Source organism: Sturnira hondurensis, unplaced genomic scaffold (assembly GCF_014824575.4).
Source record: "Sturnira hondurensis isolate 20B ecotype Veracruz unplaced genomic scaffold, ASM1482457v3 Scaffold0006505, whole genome shotgun sequence".
NCBI lineage: Eukaryota > Metazoa > Chordata > Mammalia > Chiroptera > Phyllostomidae > Sturnira > Sturnira hondurensis.
In genome coordinates this window covers 2413801-2433974 of record NW_028079136.1, presented here as the reverse complement: position 1 = coordinate 2433974, position 20174 = coordinate 2413801, and the positions used below count along the sequence as shown (strand labels likewise).

The window sequence follows — 20174 nt, the reverse complement described above, 5'->3', positions numbered from 1 at the left end:
GTCCCCCGTTCATTCTTGGCAGGGTGGAAGGAGTTGGATAGAATGACCTTGAAGCTTCCCTCCAGTTCAAGAATGCGACATTCCTGAGCTTTTGGGTAGAAATCAGCCTTTTCTCTAGCCTTACCCAAGGGACACAAAGAAACCCAGAGTGGAAGTGTGATGTGCCCCAAGTTAGAAGGCGTCTCTGCCATTTTTTGGTAGGTTGGTACTCTGGAGGTCCATGATCTTATGAGGGGTTTCGGTTCCAAAGGGAAGCACCTGTGGTGAATAAACCGAGTCGCATTCCAGGCATTTGGGGGCTGCTCAAAGCCTGGCGGCTCCCTCCGCAGAGCGTGTGAACCGCACCCAAACCCCTCCTTATTTTGTTACAGCTCCAAGGGAACAGATCGCGGCGCATTCCCTTCTCCTCTCCAGATGCTGGCATGAGGGGTGCATGTGGGCCACCCTCGCCTGACCGGCTCTGAGGCTCCCGGGTGCTTGCCTGCGGTGACTCCCGCCCAGCACGGGGTGAGCCAGGTCTCTAATTAGACTTGACTGCGTCCCCATTCCAACGCTCCCCACAGAGCGCGACGTTTCCATTGCCGGGGGGCACCAAAATAGCCTTGCAGCGGGGCTGAGACTCCAGGCAGCGGAGGCTGACGCGGGACGGGACAGAAGCTTGGCTGGGAGCACGCTGTTGTAGAAGGTCTCGCCACGGCCCAGGGCGCCAGCGGGGGCAGCGCGGGGCGGAGGCGCGGGGCAGCGGGAGGCTGCTCCGGCAGGGCTGGGCCAGCGCAGCCACTTGCGCGCAGCCACTTGAGCGCGGCCTCTGGAGCCCCAGCTGCGCCCTGCCACCGCTGGCTGCCGCAGGCACCGGCTCTAGCCCGCCAGCTTCTTCAGAGTAAGTAGACACACTGCTGGCTGGATTCAAGGGCTGGTGCTGGACCTGCCAGCCTAGTTGGGGACAGAACATGTTTGCGACTATTTAGATAGTAGGTCTCCGCGTGTCAGTGTGAGTGCCAGCGGGTGGGAGTGTGTCTGGGCCGATGTGTTAGTATGTGGAACTTTCTAGCATATGCCTCATGGTTGAGTGTGGGTGGGAGAGCTGTCGGTGTGTATGGGGACTTACATGTAGATGGGTCTGGTGTGTGCCCACAGGTGGCGTGTGTGTCTGTGGCCCGGGCAGCCCTGTGAGGACCATATCTGCTCCCCTGGAAATACATTCACATGTTGCTGGGAAGGCTCCGGGTGCGCTGAGTGAGCGCATGCGCAGGTGGATAGATGTGTGTGAGCAAGCTGATGGCGGCAGAAGCTTTGGAGTAAGGTGTGATATCTGAACTCAGACTTTCTAGGGTGACCTGACTTGTCCCCAGCTGGGGTATCTCCTCTGTGGGTCATGTGGCTTTGGTTTCTCAGGACTAAGCTGGGCAAGAGCTCAGAGCCTTCACCCAACACAGAATGACCCCAACTGGCCAGCTAGAGTGGGGAGACAGCTTGGGGGGACCCCACTGCCACACCAGAAGAGATAGGAGGAAGATGAGAGGGGCAAGCAGACCACAGCTGTGCCTGCCCACAAACACTACAGAACACCCACACCCACATACTCACAGCTGCCCATGTGTACACACTCCTGCCCACACACCATTCATGCACTTCCTCTCAGGACATCCATGCAAACACTCACACACTTCCAGTGTGTGTAACTGCGGGCAATGACATATGCAGTGGGCACCCACATGTGTGTAAAATATGCGTATGTGCAAACACACAGTCTGGTTTGACCCAGTTGCAGCCTCCAGGCCCCTCTTCAGTTCCCCTTTAGCCTACATATGGCACCTTGGACAATGGGTTCAAGAAACCGGCCTTGGTAGGGAATATCTGAAGTCAGGGGCTTTGGCTGGGGGTCAGGGCAGATGGGGGACACAGCACCATTGGGGTGTCCTGTTGGATCTGGAACTGAAGCTGCCTGTGGAGCCTGTGGCCTCAGGCTCTGGGCCTCAGAAGCAGCTTTGGCCCCCCTTACAAGTGAAAAGGCCAGTCTTGTAGGACTGAGGTGGAGCTCACACCTGTAATTTGCTCCAGGCTCTAGTTTATACTCTGGGTTTCCCTGGAGCAGAAAAGTGTGGTCCTCCTGTGTGTGGACTGGGGCCCGAGCAGCCACGTACGTGGTGGGTTGAGCTGGGCTGATTCCGTCTCTTCTTCAGTTTTAATCAACACTATGTTGAGTCTCCCATCTACAGGTGAGGCTGAAAGAGCTGGCTTTTCCTCTGATCTTCTACCCTCTCCCTCTTTTTCCTTGGTGGAATATTGTTCTCCCTGCCCTCCTTCCCCTGGGGACTACTGGGGACACGCTAAACAGTGCTCGGAAGAGTAGGTGCCCTCAAATATCAGCTTGTTCTGGTTGTTATTATTATTGCTTCTAGACCTCTCCCGTTCTGATCATTCTCCTCTGGACAGGCTTAGTGAGGTGCCCAGACTAACCATGCTCCTTCAGTTGGGATCTTGGACAGATGACATTAGCCTTCTCTTCCTTAGTGTTTGCAGGTTGGTTGGAGAAGTGCCTGAGCTCTCATTCCATCAACTCCTCTAGTGCAGGGGAGCAGACGGGCTTCAGCCGTTTCCTGAGAGGGTGCTGGACTCTACCTTCCCCTGGCCCGGTCCCCAGGCTGACCCTTGGCGATGGTTAAATACGGGTAGGCTGCGGTCAGCCTGGCAGCATTCTTGCAGAGAAAAGGTGGGGAGGGAAGGGGGGAGGAATGCCCCAGCCTTCTCCTTTGTGGGGGTCCCTAACAACTACAGAACACCAGAGAGTCTCTGGAAGACTGGGGGAATCACAGTGCCTCAGTCTCAGGCTGCTTCCCCATTCTCTGTGAATCAAATAATATATCTGCCGATGAGAATGTCAGACCCGAACAAGGGACTACAGAGCATCATGGGCAGCCCCACTACATTCACATAATTTCAGTTTCAAGAAGAGACAGTTCAACAACCACCATTTGTTGAATCTAATATATGCCTTATTTTATTACTTTTCACAACAACTGTGTTAGGTCAGTTGTCTCCTCCACCCTCCATGCACCCCCCCCTTTTTTTTCTGACAATGAAATTAAGGCTTAGAAAGTTCAAGGGATTTCTACAGGCTTATGTAACTCCCAGGTTGTTGACGTAATTTGTGTGTTTTCCTTCTTACTCTGGCTGCTGGGAAGCTCTTAGTCTATCATATAGCTCCATTCTAGTAACTATGTTAGTTGGAACCTTAGCTTTGACTTCTAATTTTTGCTTAAACAACTTTATAGTATATGCATCTTTAACTGTAAACTCCCACATTCCTTGTAGAGAAAGATTAGAATAGAATAAGTAAATGAGCGACAAGCAATTGGGCGTCCTCTTGGTCTCTGAGGATGAGAGCCATATTGCATAGGTTTTCTTGGAACATCTCCAATTTCAAATACTTTATCTGGTTTTCAAAGCGTATGTCTCAGTTTTGGCTTCTGTATCTTTGGGCTCTGATTCGAAACCATGTCTTGGAGCTTTTCTTCCTCCAGCTCTGGGAGATAATGCCCATCTCTGTGCTGGCTCAGACAATGGGCATTGTTGAGAATGAATTGGGCCATTGATAGATGGCTCCTACTCTGAGTGCTTCAGCTGCCAGCTCTTCCCTGTCTCAAAAGCATGAGTGTCTGGGTGCCTGAAGGAGTTTGACCCCTGCCTTAAGCCTGGCCCTGTCCCCATGGCCACCCCTTTCTGTGTGACCTTGCTTAGGGCCTGGGCTCCACTGGGAGGTCTGTATCTCTTGAACTTCAGCTCTGCCTCCCCCCAGGCCACGTGGTGTCTGATCAGGGATGGCCCTTCTGGACAAGGAGTGTGGGCTTTGAAATGTGGAGGGACACTTGAGGGAGTTATTCTGCCCCCTCCCCTGGATCTGTGAGGCCATAGGCTAGTGCTCACCCCTTCCTTCTTCCTCACAAGGGTGTCTTGAGTCTGCCGAGCAACTAGGGAGTCATTTATCACACCTCACTTGCAAGGGATGTGGGTTACCAGGGGCATCTGAATGCAATTCAGGGCTCTAACCACACTGCAAAGTTCATGAAGCTTCTAACTAATTCACTGTAAGACCGATTATTTTACCCTGCCCAAGGCAATTAATGTTTGCAAAGGGGAGCAGTGGAGGGCAATGCTTAGCACATAATAATGCTTGGGAGGACTCTGACGGTGGGCGTAGGTGTTGTGCTGGGATTCTGCTTCTCAGTATGCAGTAGGTCACTCCACACTGGCGGCTGTTGCCCACGGTCAAGATTAATCCTTCCGAAAGCAGTTGGTTACAAAGTGGGAAGGAGGACTCATTGGCCTGAGGCTGTGGGTGATGTGCTGGTGGGTTGGGGGGCAAGGAGGGAGATGAGGTGTTTGCTCCTTCCTAGGTAAACATCGTCTCAAAAAGGTAAGACCAAGACTTGATTGCATCTCTGCTGAGGAGTCTTGTGGTTCCCTTGACTTTAATCATAATCAAGTGGAAGCAGTTTTAAAATCCAGTAAGAGTATATTGGGTGGGACCGTCAGACTTCTGTCAGGGGAGGCTCACTCACGGTCACTCACACTTACTTAGTATCTACGAAGGCCAACCATTTTGTTCGGACGTTTAAACATTTTGTTTAATGAAACCTCAGGACCAGCCCTGTGAGGCAGGTGCTACTTTAAAAAAATCGGGAAACTGAAGCACATGGGGTTAAGTGACTTGCTCAGCTTAGAGCCAGCATGGATTCCATCCCAGGTTGGAGTGTCCACTGCTCACTCCCCCAGTTCGGAGGCCTTGAAAGCAGGAGAATCCACCTGGAGAAGGTCGAAGGGCCTGGCTTCTCTGTCCCGGGACCTGAATGTCATCAGCACCATTGGCCTTTCCAGCCAGAGGCAGAGACTGCTGCTCTGTGGGAAGCAGGGGTATGATGGAGAAGGCCTCCTGGGCTGGTGGGGATTCTCCACCCCCTTGGGGTGGGCAGCACGGGGCTTCTGAGGCTTCACTTCTCTCCTGGAGCAATCTCTGTCCTGGGAATGGAGCCTTTGCCTAGACTCTGTGATCCAGCCAGCAGACCTCCCCTCCCCCAGCTCCAAGGCCCCTCAGTGCCAAGCCCTGGGGCAGTCCTGGGTCCTCAGAAGATGTCTCTGGGCAGACCAGACCCCGTGTGGTGTGATGCAGCGTCTGTGAGTGTCAGCAGTTTGGCTGGATAATTGTGTATAGTGTTCACTTTCTGTTGGAGAAATGGAGGTTTTGTCTTACAACCCAAATATCCTGGGTTTGGAAACCATGTGAAATGAAGCTTGTGGTCTGGGAGTGTGGGCTGCGTTGTAGGGCTGTGTGTGGTGCTGGTTTCAAAGACACTGGTGAGGGAAACAATGATTGACTCAGGTTTCTCCTGTCCTCTGATGGAGGGTCAGGGGCTACACCTGGCGACACGCAGAGAAAAGAGCATGGGCTTTGTAGTCAGACGGATATGACTTGGAGTCTTGGTTTCTGTGTCTATAAAATGGGGTTTCTTATAATGCAATCATGATCCTAGAACCAGTAAGGTTTATTCCAAGCATAGAGTCTAACACAGACTAGGCAAACCACATTGGCATATCCTTCCTTCTTGTCCCACCCACCTACCTTCTGGAGAAAAACACTGGGCTGATTGGCGAGAGATCTCTTCCAGCTGTAGCTCAGCTCTGCATGCACTGTTGTCTTATCCTTTCCAGACCTTACTTTCCTTGTGTGTAAATAGGGGAAGAATGAATTTCTCTCAGTCTCCCATGTTTTTTGAGAATTATGAGAGAGACTGAAGTCAGGGCCTCTCTAGGAAGATGCGGAAGGTTCAGCCACTATTATTCATGCCACAAAGGTTAATTGAGATCCCGTGATGTGCCAGGACCTGTGCAAAGCACTGAGTGTACAGGTGAGTGGGAATCTGTCCTCAGGCAGCGATCAGACCCTGTGACAAGGCAGGCTTGTAAACTGGGCGTGGCTGGCCTGTCTGTGGGACATGATCACGGCAGGCAGGGGAGGTGTGCATGTGTCAGGAGAGACTGTGTCGTCTCCTACTGGGGTAATCAGAGAGGCCTTCCCAGAGGCGAAAACTCTTGGTCTGGATCTTGAAATCTAATAGGAAGTTGTCTGGAAGGTAAGAGAAGGTCATTCTAGTCCAAGAGACCAGCACATGCTAAGGCACGGAAGTGTTACCTAGGATGGTAAACCGGGGGACTTTTAGCAGTTACCATGACAGGAGCACGCAGTGTGCGTGGCCCCCAGTGAGGAGAAATGAGATGGGAGATATCACAAAGGGCTCTCGGTGGATGTCGGGCTTTGAAGGCTGCGCTGAGGTGTTTGGGTTTTTCTCCTGACGCCTATGAGCGGCCACGAAGGTGTTTGAAGCAGAGGAGGGTTACAATTGGATATGAGCTCCATCATTCATTCAGCAAACAGAAAAACAAACTATTTTTATGTTTCTTTTAACTTGAATATTATATCAAATTAATGAAACTTTGCAAGACTGGCTAAAGAAATTCCTTTTTAATTCCTTACAGAATGCTTCATTTACTTTATGGCTTTCACTGCCTTTCTCTCTGATAATATAAAAACATTCTCTTTATTATTTATGTATATTTTAATTATCTATATAATGTATATTTTATTGATCACATATTATTATATTTATTGTCTTATTTATGTGTGTCCATATTTGATATAAAATACTCATATATCTGATTAACTGAAGAGTAGATTAGACACATGATGCTTGAGAAGCGTACATTCTTACCCCGGTACCCGTCTGTCCTGGTAATGTCTTCATAACTCTCCCCTCGCCCCTGCCCCGTTCAGGGCCCAACCCACAGATTGCACTTAATCGTCATGTCTCTTCAGTCTCCTTTAATCCAGAGCAATTCCTCTGCTTTAGATTTTATGCCTTTTGTTTTTGAATCGTTCAGGGCAATTATGTGGAGTATCCCTCAGTTTGGGTTTATGTGATGGCTCTACATGGTTAGATTCAAGCTCTGTGTTTTGGGCAGGAGTACTACTGAAGCGAGGTTATCATATCAGCAAGCACAGGGTGCGAGTTTCATCCCGAAGCTGGTGATAGAAGCCTTCATTACTTGCTTACGGTGATGTTCACCGGTTTCTCTACCGTGTAATTACTATTTTCCTCTTTGTATTTAATACATAATTTGTGGAGGGATACTTTGAGATTATGGAAACATCCTGTTCCTCATCAAACTTGTACTCACTAATTTGATCATCATTGATACTTTTGGATCCATAATTTCTTTTTTATTGATTACTGGTAGTTTGCATTCTACTATAAGAAAGCTCTCTCCCTCCTCTTTCTCTCTCTCTCTCTCCCTTTCTTTCTTTCTCTCTTTCCTCCTTTCTCTTTTTTCCTTTCTTTCTTCTTATGAACTCATGTATTATTAATTTATTTATTCAGTGCATTATAATCAATTAATATATTTTATTTTGATATTCGTACCACCCCTGATTGGATAGTGGGAGGCACTGCAAACTGGTCCTTGTTTCTTTTGCCTAGTCCCCATGGTTCTCTGAGCTCTTGCTTGCTCTCTGCTGTAGCAGGATGTTCCAGGATAGTTTTATTCTTTCCTTGCTCCAGCCCTGGAATTAGCCATATCTCCAAGGAGCCCTGGATCTTTTAAGTGGAGAATGGTATTTAGAAACCAAGCTCTGGGGCTACATGTGTGTCATTGCTTCTATACCCTCTTAACAAATGGAACTTGACATGTATGTATATGTCCATGTATTTCTATAATAAAAGTACGACACAATATTATATGTCTTTAGAAAGTAAACCCCCCAAGTGACTGAGTTAGAGAGTACCAGGGTAGGGGTACTTTAGGTTGGGTCATCAGGAAGAGCCTCTTTGAGGAGGCAACATTTAGGAAGACCTACAGTGTGGAATGGATGGATTGGAAGGAGAAAGAGCCTAGTCTGGAGATTGTTTTAATTATCCAGCAGATAATTATAAGGACCTGAATTAAGACAAGATGCAAAGCAGTTAGAACCAGGTGACTAACTGAGTGGAGAGAGTAGGGAGCCAATGGAATCAGAAGGACTCCCAGATTGACGGTTCAAAGCCCTCTCAAACTCAGCGTGTCCAAATGGAATGTCTGCATGTCGCCTCCGCACTATCCTGTTCATGTGCGGTCCTCTGCAGATATTTCATTTCTCCCTGAGTGGCTCCTTCGTTTATGCAGCTGCACAAGTCAGAGAGAGATGGCAACCATCCTCGACACCTCTCTCCCTCAAAAGCCCATATTCAATTTATCACAAACTCTGGATGGTATTCTTTTTTATTTTTCAATTAATTGATATGATTTTATATAAGTTTCAGGTATTCAGCATAGGGGTTGGATATTTATATAATTTATGAAGTGATTCTGCCCATAAGTCTAGTACTTGTTGATGTTCTCCTAGGTCTTCTCAAATCCATCAGTCCTCCATCCCCATCAGCGTCACTCTAGTCAAGGCACCATCTGCATCTTTCTGGGGTACCACAAGAGCCTCCTAACTAGTCCACTTATATTTTGTTCTCCTCTCTGCAGCCAGAGTGCATTTCAAGACACACTTGATCATGTCATTTTTCTCCTTAAAAATGCTTCAGTTGTTTCCTATTGATCTTGGGAAAAATATCAACTCTTTAGTAGGTCCTGCAAATGTGTCTGATCCCTATGTCCTCCTGCCCAGGTCTCCCCTTGCTCTCTTTTCTTTCACACTGGTCTTATCTCAGTCCCTTGGGCTTGCAGTGGCCCCCACCCCCACCGTAGGCTTTTGCATTTGCTGTTCCTCTGCCTACCACACTTCCTTTATGTCTCTGCCCGCTGAATTCCTACCTGTCTCTCAGATCACAGCTCAGTTGTCACTTCCATGACCTCCATAATTAGGTCAAATCCTATTTTATAAGGCTTTAGACACCACATGCCTCTTTCAAGGCTTTCCATCTGTTTACAATTATTATGTGATAATTAATGCTCATTTTTCCTCTTTGATAACAAACTCCATGAGGTCTGAGACCCGATCTGGTTTTGCTCATTGCTTTGTCCTAGCCAATAGGACATTACTGACACATGCCACAGGTATTTGTTGGATGCGTGAATGAGAATGATTGAAGTTTTATCAGCCAAGCGACCAGACAGATGGCGATGCCATGAAGTAGAATAAAAATTCTAAGGGAGTGCTAGATTTGGGTAGGAAGAGAACTCATTTTAGGATGTGTTGCATTTGAGGTACCTGTCAGTCACATGTCTGACCTCCAAAGTGTTTGCCATCTTCTGGGCAAACAAATTAGACGGTCATCCGGGAGCTCTGGGGGGACTGGTGATAGGTGACATGTAATTTGTGGACAATTCTAAGGAGTTCGCTTGGAGGAGGGGGTAGTTAAGTCACACGGCATCCCTAAGCTGAGGCTTCTTCATCTATGCCCCTGCCTGATTTGTAGAGGATGCAGGAAATCTGAGCGGCCTGCGGTGATTTTGAATTAGCTCCTTGGCTGCTTATATGAAGGGTCTTTACAAACCCTGATGAAGGCTCCTTGGAGCTTGAAAGTTACTTGTGTAATTCACACCAGTCAGGAGTTGCCAACTTCCTTCCCACCCCTACTCTATCTGACCCTACCTTTATCACTGACATTGGCCTAAAAGGGAATTCAGAGAGGTCTTACTAAGCCCAGCGAGCCTTCCTTGCGGAGATGCTTTTAGCAGGAGGATAGAAATCTATTTGGTCACTCTGGCTCACTCACTCTTGGCATTTCTCATTCACTCATTCAATTACCTATTTGCCTTCACTCAGTCTCTTATCTATCTACCAATTCAGCAGCCACCTCTTCATCCACAAACAGGAATTTATGTGGATTTACAGCAGGATTCAAGGCCGAGTCACCCTCACATTGCTCTCTCTCATCCCTCTTTCATATGGTCCTCCTGGCTCGGAACCCAGGTGGGGAGACTGCTGAGGGGGATAGATGTCACTGTGCTGATTGGGTGCAATTGTAGGGTGCCAACAGGAAGAGAGGGAGACTGGAAGCTGCCACTCTTATTGCTCTTCTTATCTTTGATGTCTGCTTTTCTAGCCTCCTATTTCCCTCTTTTAGTGGTGATGAGAGCTTAGGAATTAGGCTCCTTGATCAGAAAGATAAAAGGTGGTAGCTGGGCTCTGGGGAGGGGCTTGGGACTCGGGCCCCAAGATCAGAGACAAACGCAGCTCCCTACGCACCCTGCCACGGAAAAGAGGATGCTTTTCTTTTATTAATGTTCCACTAGGATTATACTTTTAACCCTATGGGATATGCAGAGAGGTTGTGGAGAGGGTGGGAGAACAGGATTTTAAAATGTGGCATTTAGAAACCAGGCAGTAGACGAATCCTGGCCCCACCCCTCCAGAAGGTTTGTCATTTACGAAAAGCCCCCCAGAATGTGTGTTGCCCATCTGCTATGACATTGAACAGGCTGGAACTGAGCAGGCACGGGAACAATGGCATCCACATCAGATAAGAGCATCTTGGAAAAATGCCCAAAGTTGCTCAGGATCTAAGTTACAGACTCATTCACTCATTCCCTCCCTCCTTCCCTCGTTCATTCAGCAACAATCTACTTAGCACCTACTCCATGGCATGCATTGTTCTAGGCACTGGGGATACAGCAGTAAGCAAAACATGTGCTCTTGTAGAATTTTCTCTCTGGTGGGAGAAGACAGACAGTAATCAGGTTGATATACAGTATGGTGCTGAGTGCTATAGAGAAATATAAAGACCCCTGGCTGGCCTGGCTCAGTGGACTGAGTGCTGGCCTGTGAACCAAAGGGTCACTGGTTTGATTCCCAGTCAGGGCACATGCCTGGGTTCTGGGCCAGGTCTCTAGGATGGGGTGCTCAAGAGGCAACCACACAGTGATGTTTCCCTCTCTTCCCCCCTTCCCTTCCCTGTCTAAAAATAAATAAATAAAATCTTTTACAAAAGAGGAATATAAAGAACGGTAACGGAATGCTAAGGGTTGGAAGGGGGTTGTACATTTATCCAGGATAAGGAGGTTCTCTCTGATGTGCAGATGTTAAAAGAGAGAACAGGAGGAAGTGGAAGGGACATCTGTGTGGATATTTGGGGGAAGAGCAATCACGCAGAAGAGTAAAGGCAACAGTCACAAGGAAGGTTTGAGGAAGGGTTTGAGGAAGCGCCTGAGGGTCAATACGACTGGAGTGAAATCAGAGTCAATGCAAAGTTGGGGGCTAGGTGATGAGGACCCTTGTAGGTTATTTGGAGAACTTCAGTTTTTAATTTGAGTAATATGGGTGGACTTCAGAAGCTTTTGTTTAACGTAGCTTTTTTGTTTAAGCATTTACATCAGTATTAGTGCTTTGAAATCAATTTTAAAAATGTACACATTATAAAAACAGAAGGGAAGAGCAACTTACCAAACCTAACCTAACAAAGACCCCTGAAATTTTCCCTAAGACTATGTAGATTTCAGTTCTTCTATTCCTGTAAGTTGATCCAGACATCTGGAAGAAAATAACTAAAACTGTCTACATCTTTGTATGCATTTATTACTTGATATAATACAACTTGTTTTCATAAAAAATGTACTGGCTGCTTTGAAGATAATAGATTATCGAGGGGAAGGGAAGAAAGATATGTCAGGAGCCTGTTACAGTAATGTAGGTGAGAGGTGGTGGTGGCTGGGACCAAAGCTCATGTATTCATTCATTCATTTATCCATCCACTTCACTTTTTAGTCTACCCATGTCTGTGCAATGCTGCCCATGTATGACACCCTGCATCACGACTCCATGTTCATTCCTTCTGTCCTCAGTGATCTTTCCAGCTGTCTTTATTGCTTTTGAATAAGCAAGTCTTTACCTGCTACATGTAGAGCATTATGTCAGATGCTGGTTGATACGGGCATATTCTTCTGGAACTTTGGCCCTAGCACGGGAGATAAGATGCACCCGTAGGAGATCACCAGTCAGTTAGAAAACCAAACAGGCCCTGGAAAGTAGAAGGTGAATGGTGTTGACACCATTCACCAACACCCTTCAGTAGTCTAGGTGCATGATGGTCTGGGGATCAGAGTGAGCTTCCAGGAAGAGATCATATTTAGGATGAATCTTGGTGGGTGGGGACAGCAAGTCAGTCCTGAAGAATGGCAGGAGACTTACTTTGAAGCTTGAGTAGAAGGGACATGTAGGTGACTATAGAATGGAACTAGCTAGAAGGGGTGGGGTGGACTGGAAACAGGGTTTTAGTACCAAGCTAAGGAGTTCAGACCTGAGTTGAGAGAGACTGGGGAGACATAATAGGTTTTCAAGATGTCGTAGTGAGAGCTGTGTTTTAAGAGGTGGAAATTAATATTAGCCCAAGAAAGGACAGGCTGGGAGCTGGGAGGCTGGTGAGAAGACAGTTGCCTTACAAAGGGCAAGTTAACATAAAGTTCTCTTGGCCTTATGGCCAGCAGGGGCCCTAAGGTTGAGGGGACTGTTGGGGTGGCCCCCCAGATGCATACTGGGGAGGGCTGCAGTGATGTAGGGGCCTCTAGCTAAACGTGCAGCAGGTGATTCGTGTGGCTGTCCTTGGGACAAAACCAGAGAGCTCCTGAAGCTGTCTTTGAGCAAAGAACACACAGCAGCCTGGGTTCTGGGCAGGGCAGAAAGGGGTTGGAGCTGGCCTCTGGCCATGAATGGCTCTTTTGGAAGCTTCTGGGGAGGGGGTCATTGGATCGTAGTAGCATTAGGGTTAGAGGTGGAGCTCATCTAATCCGGCCTTCTCCTCTTACAGAGGGGAAATGGGGAGCCCAGGAAAAGGGTCTAAATTGTCCAAGGCAATATAGAGCACTTGTGGTAGAGAAAGGTTAAGCATCTCTTTTGCACTCGAGTTGGGGAAATCACTGATTTGTTTAATTATGCATTACATCTCTATTTCAACGGAAGAGGAAATTTGAAGAAGAAAATGGCTTTATTTACCTCGTTCTCTGTCATTTAGCTGTGGCCTGATATGGAACAGATGCCCTGATGACCCAGATTGAGGCTGGTGGCAGACTGGCCTCAGAGTGGGCCACATGTGGGATCAGAAAGACCCGCCTGTGGATGCGGGTAGTGCCTGGATCCTGATCCCTCATGCCAGAACCATGACCATTTCTACCTCGATTACATGGGGAGCCCTTGGCAGAGGCTCACTTGGGGCCATAAATATGCGTGATAAAGGGGGCTTCTCCCACAAAGATGCCTGCTGAGAGGGAGAGGACACAGGTGTGGATGAGAGCTGGCATATCTTGTATCTGAGGCCACTACAGGAGAGAAAGTCCCTGACCAGCTTGAGAGAGAAGAGCAGCCCACAGCGGTTTACAGCCTCCAGGTGAGTACCTGGGGTGCTTGTTTTGGGCTGAAGTCTAGTGCTTGATCTGGCCTGAGGCTGGGACCCCAGGGATTTCACCAGACCCACCTATTTGCTTGCCTGCTGCCCAAGGAGCTGAAGGCTGCTCCTTGAAGAACATGCCCTGTTCTCTTCCCATGGCATGCTGTGGTCTATGACTTGACAGTAGGATTTCACATGGAATTGTCCTCTGTCATGCTTCTCCCCTTGCATTCAGGATCCTAGTGGGGAGGGCTTAGCTGGAGACATTTTACAGAAAAGTCAGAGGGAGTTGGGCTGTAGCTCCCTTCCAGCCCAGCCCAGGCCCCTGGGTCTGTGTTGGTGCTGGATGGGTAATTGCGTCTTAAGCTCTTTGTCAACAGGTTCTGTTTGTCTTGGGCTTTGGAGTTGGCAAAGGGATTTCCACAGTGAGGAGGGCGAGTTATACTCATGGGCAAACTGAACTTGTAGACACAGTGAAGTAAGTGCCTCAAGCTCAGCATCCAGCAGTGAATGTCCTGTGGAAGACAGTGGTATCATCCAAGGTAGCGTTATGGACCAGGCCAGGTTTGGGGCAGAACCTGAGAGAGAGGGAAGAAAGAACTTGGGTTCTAGTCTGGGTTCAGCCACAAATTTACTTTGTGACTTGGGCAAATCCTCTGTCCTTTCTGGGTCTTAGTTTACTTTGTCATAAACCATAGAAAAAGAAATTTCTGAGGATCTGTCCTCTGTCCTCCTATAATATCCCATGTTTCTTGCCTGCATTATTACTAAAAGGAATTTTGGTTAGGACCTTACTTCCAGAATTCTATCTTGGCTAAGGGCTCATTTTTCACTTTGTCTGAAATCCCACTTTTAGAGATTCATTTCTTTGGGTCTTTTCAGAAACTCTTATTTCCATGGACCATGTTGCCTAACAAAATCCTTCTTATTTTTATGACCTCATGTAGGAATACAAAGCAGTGCCATCTTAATGCTTATATTTCAGTGTTTACTACAGCTGTGCCAGGTGATCAAAGGTGTGTCACTCCAGTTTGCCTGTGAACCATCCTTGCATCACAGGGACACATTCCACTTGATCATTCAAACTGAATTCAAAGGAACACGTTAAGAGGACTATATGTCTGGTCTTCTTAATTAACCTTCCATTTCTCAAGGTTGTCCTGGAGACGGGCTGGACTTTTCTGTCTGCAGAGGAGGGCTTGCAGTGCAACCCTCTTAGCTGTTTCTCTCTAGCTTGGACCAGCTAGATCTTTGCTCTGGGACAAGAGGGAGGCTTGGGAGCAGGAGTCTGCGAGCAAGAAGGAGCTCCCGCCTCAATGCCAGGCAGGAGCAAGAGTTGTGTTACCTTCCCTCACCCAGTTCAGCTCCTGTTTCTGGTCTGAGATGAGCATGTGTGCTCTGACCCGGTCTCCCTCTCTTTCCCCCTCCTCTGCAATCAATCAGGTGTTCCCATTTCCTTTGGTCTATTTTGAGACTCACTATTTAATTCTCTCGGTTTATTCCAGGGTTGATACCACATAGTATTTGCTCTTTGAAAATAAGTCATTATCTAGTAGAAAAGTCCCTCTAACTTCTTTTTCCTTTTGATGAATATTTGTTTATTCATTTCAGAGTCAACTCATCAGGTTGTAGGAAAAACCCCTGTGGGGCTTTGATTGGGATTGTATTGAATCAACAAATGAATTTATGGTGAATTAACATTTTCCTGTCTAAATTCATGAAATACTTCCTCATTTACTTTGGCCTTCTTCAATATCCATTAATAACATTTTATAGTTTTCTCAGTGAGGGACTTGCCCATTTTAAGATTCTTTTGTATATACATTATATATAATTCTTGCTCTTGTTCAGTCCTCTCCTGAATTTCACTTTATGTTTGTGCTGGTGTCTAGGACTATACAGTACTTGGCTTTTGTGTATTCATTTCTAGCCAACTTTCTAAGCCCTTTTATAGATTAACATAATTTATTTTAAGATACTTTTGGGTTTTCTACATTGACAATGAGGGTGACTAGCTACTTCATGCTACATTTTTTCATGAGAGTTGGGGACAGAAACCATGTCAGGGAAGACATGGACCCATGGAGACTTGGCTTGGCCAGTGGACTACAGGTTTGTGTCCAGTGGGCACAGCCCTGGGTAGGGCCTGTGGCTGGGTGTGGGCACAGCCTCTGCTCACTTCCTTGGTTGTGTGCTGTTGTGTGCAGGCAGATGTGGTCACCCAGTGGAAAATCATATCGACTGCAAATAATGACAGTTTTGTTTCTTTCCCTTCCTGTGCATTTCATTGCCTTCTATACTAGCTAAGATCTGTAACACAATAATGAATAGAAATTGGGAGCTGGGAATTTTTATTTTATTTTGATCTCACAGAAAATGCTTTCAACATGTCATCATCATGTATGTTGTTCTTGTCCTTTCTTTTTATTTTGTAAATGCTCTTTAATCAGTTTAAAGAAAGTCTCTTATTCCTAGTTTGCTAAAAAGGTTTTGTTATGAATGACTGTTGGATTTTATAAAATTATTTTTCTTTATCTCTTGAGATGATCATAAATAGTTTGCTCTTTAGCCAATTAACATAGTAAATTTCATTAATCTATTTTCTAATCTAAAATAGCCATGTATTTTTGGGCTAAACCCAACTTGGCCATGCTATATAATTGGTTACATATGTACCTGAATTCTGTTTACTAATATTTTAATATGTTTTCATCTATGTTCACTCATGAGATTGGCCTATAAATTTCCCTTCTTGTGTTCTTCTTCAGTTTTAGTATCAAATTATATCAGTTTCATAAAATGAATTGAAGTGTTTTTTTTTCTTTTTTCTTATTCTCTGGAAGAGTTCAGATAAGTTTAGCTTTCTTTGAATGATATAAATTTACCTGTGAACTTCTTTGTTCCTGGTATTTTCCTTATGGAAAGATTTTTAACTACTGATTAATTTATAGATCTATTTCTTCTTGAGTCAACTTTGGCAAATTGTATTTTTTGCAAATATAGCTATTTATGCAAATATTCTTTTATCTTTGCTGCATCTGTAATAATTAACTTTCTTTTATTGTTAAAATTGATTATTTGTGTTTACTTTCCTTTTTTCCTGATCTTAGAAGAAATTTGCTTTATTTATATTTTCAAAAACTAAATTTAACTCTATCGATCATTTCATTTGTGTTTACATTTAGTTTTGTGTTTATGTTTGCTTTGTGTTTTTGTTGTGTTTTGCTTAATGTTTGCTCCTGTTTTAGAATTTGTCTTGCTCTTTTCTACAGAATTATTCTCTTCCTTTTAAAATTTCTTATGTTGTTAGAAGTTTGACATTCTTTTAGTTTTCAGGTTTTCTAATTTAAGGCTGTAATTTTTGCTCTCAGTTCTACTCATCTGTATACTATATGATTTTTATGTTATCATAATTATTCAGGTTTTTTATAATTTCTGTTATAATTTCTTCTTTGACCAATTATTTTTATGTTTAAAATATCCAAATGTATGAGGGTATTTATATTGGGGTAGAAATTGCAATCTGAAGAGAACCGATCGTTGAAATTTGCTGAAACTTGTTTTAAGATCTAGAAACTAGTCATTAAAAAGTGATTCATTGATCTTTCAAAAGAATATGGATTCCTGATAAATTGAATGCAGTGTTCTATTGATGAATAGAACTTCATCTGACTTAATCATGCCAGTCATATCTCCTAAACTCTTACTGATAATTTTTCTACTTGACCTATTAATTAACAACAGAATGTGTTGGAATATCCATATGTGATTCTGGATTTGTTCATTTCTTTTTGAAGTTTTATCAGCTTTTACTTTGTATAGCTTAAGAACATATTATTGTTTTTAGGTATATCCTCATTATTATATCATCTTGATGGGCTGAACTTTTTATTTTATTTATTTATTTATTTATTTAAAATATATTTTATTGATTATGCCATTAAAGTTGTCCCATTCCCCCCCTTCACTCCCCTCCACCCTGCACACCCCTCTCCCACCATCTCCCCCTTTCGTTCATGTCCATGTGTCATAAGTTCTTTAGATTCTGTATTTCCTATAGTATTCCTGCCCTCCCCCCTATCTATTTTCTACCTATCATCTATGCTACTTATTCTCTGTACCTTCTCCCCACTTCTCCTCTTCCCACTCCCCTGTTGCTAACCCTCCATGTGATCTCCATTTCTATGTTTCTGCTCCCGATCTAGCTGTCCTCTTAATTTGCTTTTGTTTTAGGTGTGGTTGTTAATAACTGTGAGTTTGCTGTCCTTTCACTGTTCATATTTTTTATCTTCTTTTTCTTAGATAAGTCCCTTTAACATTTCATAGAATAAGGGCTTGGTGATGATGAACTCCTTGAATTTGATCTTATCTGAGAAGCACTCTATCTGCCCTTCCATTCTAAATGAAAGCTTTGCTGGATAGAGCAACCTTGGTTGTAGGTCTTTGGATTTCATGACTTGGAATACTTCTTTCTAGCCCCTTCTTGCCTATAAGGTCTCTTCTGAGAAATCCGCTGACAGTCTGATGGGAACTCCTTTGTAGGTGACTATCCCCTTATCTCTTGCTGCTTCTAGAATTCTCTCCTTCATTTTAATCTTGGTTAATGTAATTATGATGTGCCTTGGTGTGTTCCTTCTTGGGTCCAATTTCTTTGGGACTCTCTGAGCTTCCTGGATTTCCTGGAAGTCTATTTTCTTTGCCAGACTGGGGAAGTTCTTCTTTATTATTTGTTCAAATAAGTTTTCCACTTGTGGCTATTTCTTTTCCCCTTCTGGTACCCCTATAATTCAGATGTTGGAGTGTTTAAAGATGTCCTGGAAGTTCCTAAGCCTCTCCTCAATTTTTTGAATTCTTGTTTCTTCATTCTTTTCTGTTTGGTCATTTTTTTCTTCCTTCTGGTCCACTCCCTTGATTTGAGTCCCAGTTTCCTTTCCATCACTATTGATTTCCAGTGCATTTCCTTTCATTTCAATCAGTTTAGCCTCCATATGTTCCTCTAATTTGTGGCTAAAATCAATCAATTCTGTGAGCATCCTGATCACCAGTATTTTGAATTGTGCACCTGAAAGGTTGGCTATTTCTTGGTCACTTAGAATTATAGGTTCAGGGGCTTTGAGCTGTTGTTGGGTCATAATGTTTGGTCTGTTTGCACCTGTTATGTTTGAGGGGCGGAGCCTTAATTGTTGGCCAGCACCGGGAGACCCAGTCACTGGATTGTGACGTTGTATCTGGGGGTGGGGTCAGAGAGGGGAAAAAATGGCGCTTTGCTCTGCTCCGCTCTCTCTCAGATTTCTGTCTCCTCTGTAGCTTCCCACAAGCAAATTGGGCCCCTCTGGTGCCAGTTCCCTGGTGTGTGGGCCTGTGTACTCTCCAGGGCCCTGTGGGTCTCTCCAACAAACTCTCTGTGAGACTGGTAGCCTTTCCTGGCCCCTTGACCCCAAGAAAGTCTTTCCAGTTGGTGCTTTCAGGCTCTAATTCCTGTCGCTGAGGCCCTAGCCTGAGCCGTCTGTCTCACTGTTAGCTCCTCCGCTTGGTTTATCTGTGCGCGAATGTGTAACCCACAGTCAGCCAGCTGCCCTGCGCCCTCACTGGGTCCGCCCGTCACTGCCTCACGCTTCGGATCCACCAACCACCTCCGCCTCTGCTCCTGGGTGGGTCACTCCTGGGTGGGTCTGACCGAACATTCTTTCCAGCCTGACCCTGCTCCACCGCTGACTCCGCGCCTCTTACCGGTCTGGCTGAGTGGTTTGTTGTTGTCAGACTTCCATACAGTTCAATTTTCACTGTTTTGGCTGCGTTTTTGCTTCTAAAACTTAGCTGTCTTTAAAGTTAGTTGTGGGAGGGGGCACAGTGTTTCCACCTATGCCTCCATCTTGGCCGGAAGTCTGAACTTTTTATTTTTATCTAGTGAATTTCTTTATCTCTATAACACTTACTGTCTTAAAGATTGTCTTGTCTTTTGTGAATTCATTGGCACCAGAATGCTTTAGGTAAGTATTTCTCTGGTATATCTTTTCTAACCTTTAACTTCAAGCTGCTTTGTTTCATGTCTTTTTATTTTACAGATATTTTTCATAGCACACTTTTTCTCTTCTCTCTCTCGCATGTGTTGCAGTCTTTGCTTACTAGTGGTTCAGTTAGCTCATCTTCCCTCACTATCATTACTAGTATACATTGATACACCCTCCTTCACACATTTTTCTTTCTTCTTCTGTTTTTTCTTTATTATTCATTTATTTCCCCCCTCCACTGCCCGTACATATTTGAAAGGTGATATCTATTTCTTTCTCTATGTACACTCCTTTAGTTGGTTACCCTAGATATTATCACCTTAACAATAACCTAAGAAGGCTATTACATCTCCATTTTCCTCCTCCCAAAAGAAAAGAAACTTAGAACACTTTAACTTTAGTCATCCTTTCTGAATTTATCTTTTTTCCTTATCCCACAAATGAGGTATTATAATTGTTTTTACAGTTAAGACATCTTTGAATTTACTCACATAAGTAAATTTACTCATTTACTTACATGTAAGTTTGCTCATCACCCTCTCGTATATCTGAAACTTTCTAGCTGGCATTACATTCTTTTGCCTGATATGAATCCTTTAGAATTCCCTTTAGTGTAGGACTTGTACTGGTTTGAAGAGACATTTATCCTCTCAGTGTAGAATTTTAGGACAGTTGTTTCAATAATGAAGTTACTTTCTTGTTGCCTGTTGACTCTCATCACTTTGGTGTTCTTTACTCTTGTGAGTTGTCTAAGGCGTGAATACATTTTCTATTTGTCCTGCTTGGGACTCGTTTTGATTCTATA

The 20174-nt window shown here is 45.0% G+C and overlaps 1 protein-coding gene across 2 annotated transcripts in view; it reads left to right on the top strand.

Moving 5' to 3' along the window:
* Positions 1-748: 748 nt before the first annotated feature.
* The window catches only part of INSC (INSC spindle orientation adaptor protein), a 115416-nt gene continuing 95990 nt past the window's right edge, over positions 749-20174 (top strand). Inside the window, exon 1 of one of the 2 annotated variants that reach the window (XM_037050167.1) lies at positions 749-880. The gene's annotated coding sequence lies outside the window, so the exon portion shown is untranslated. Of the gene's footprint in view, positions 881-1170; positions 1253-20174 lie in introns of those variants that run through there. The other variant, XM_037050168.1, reaches the window with a different exon arrangement.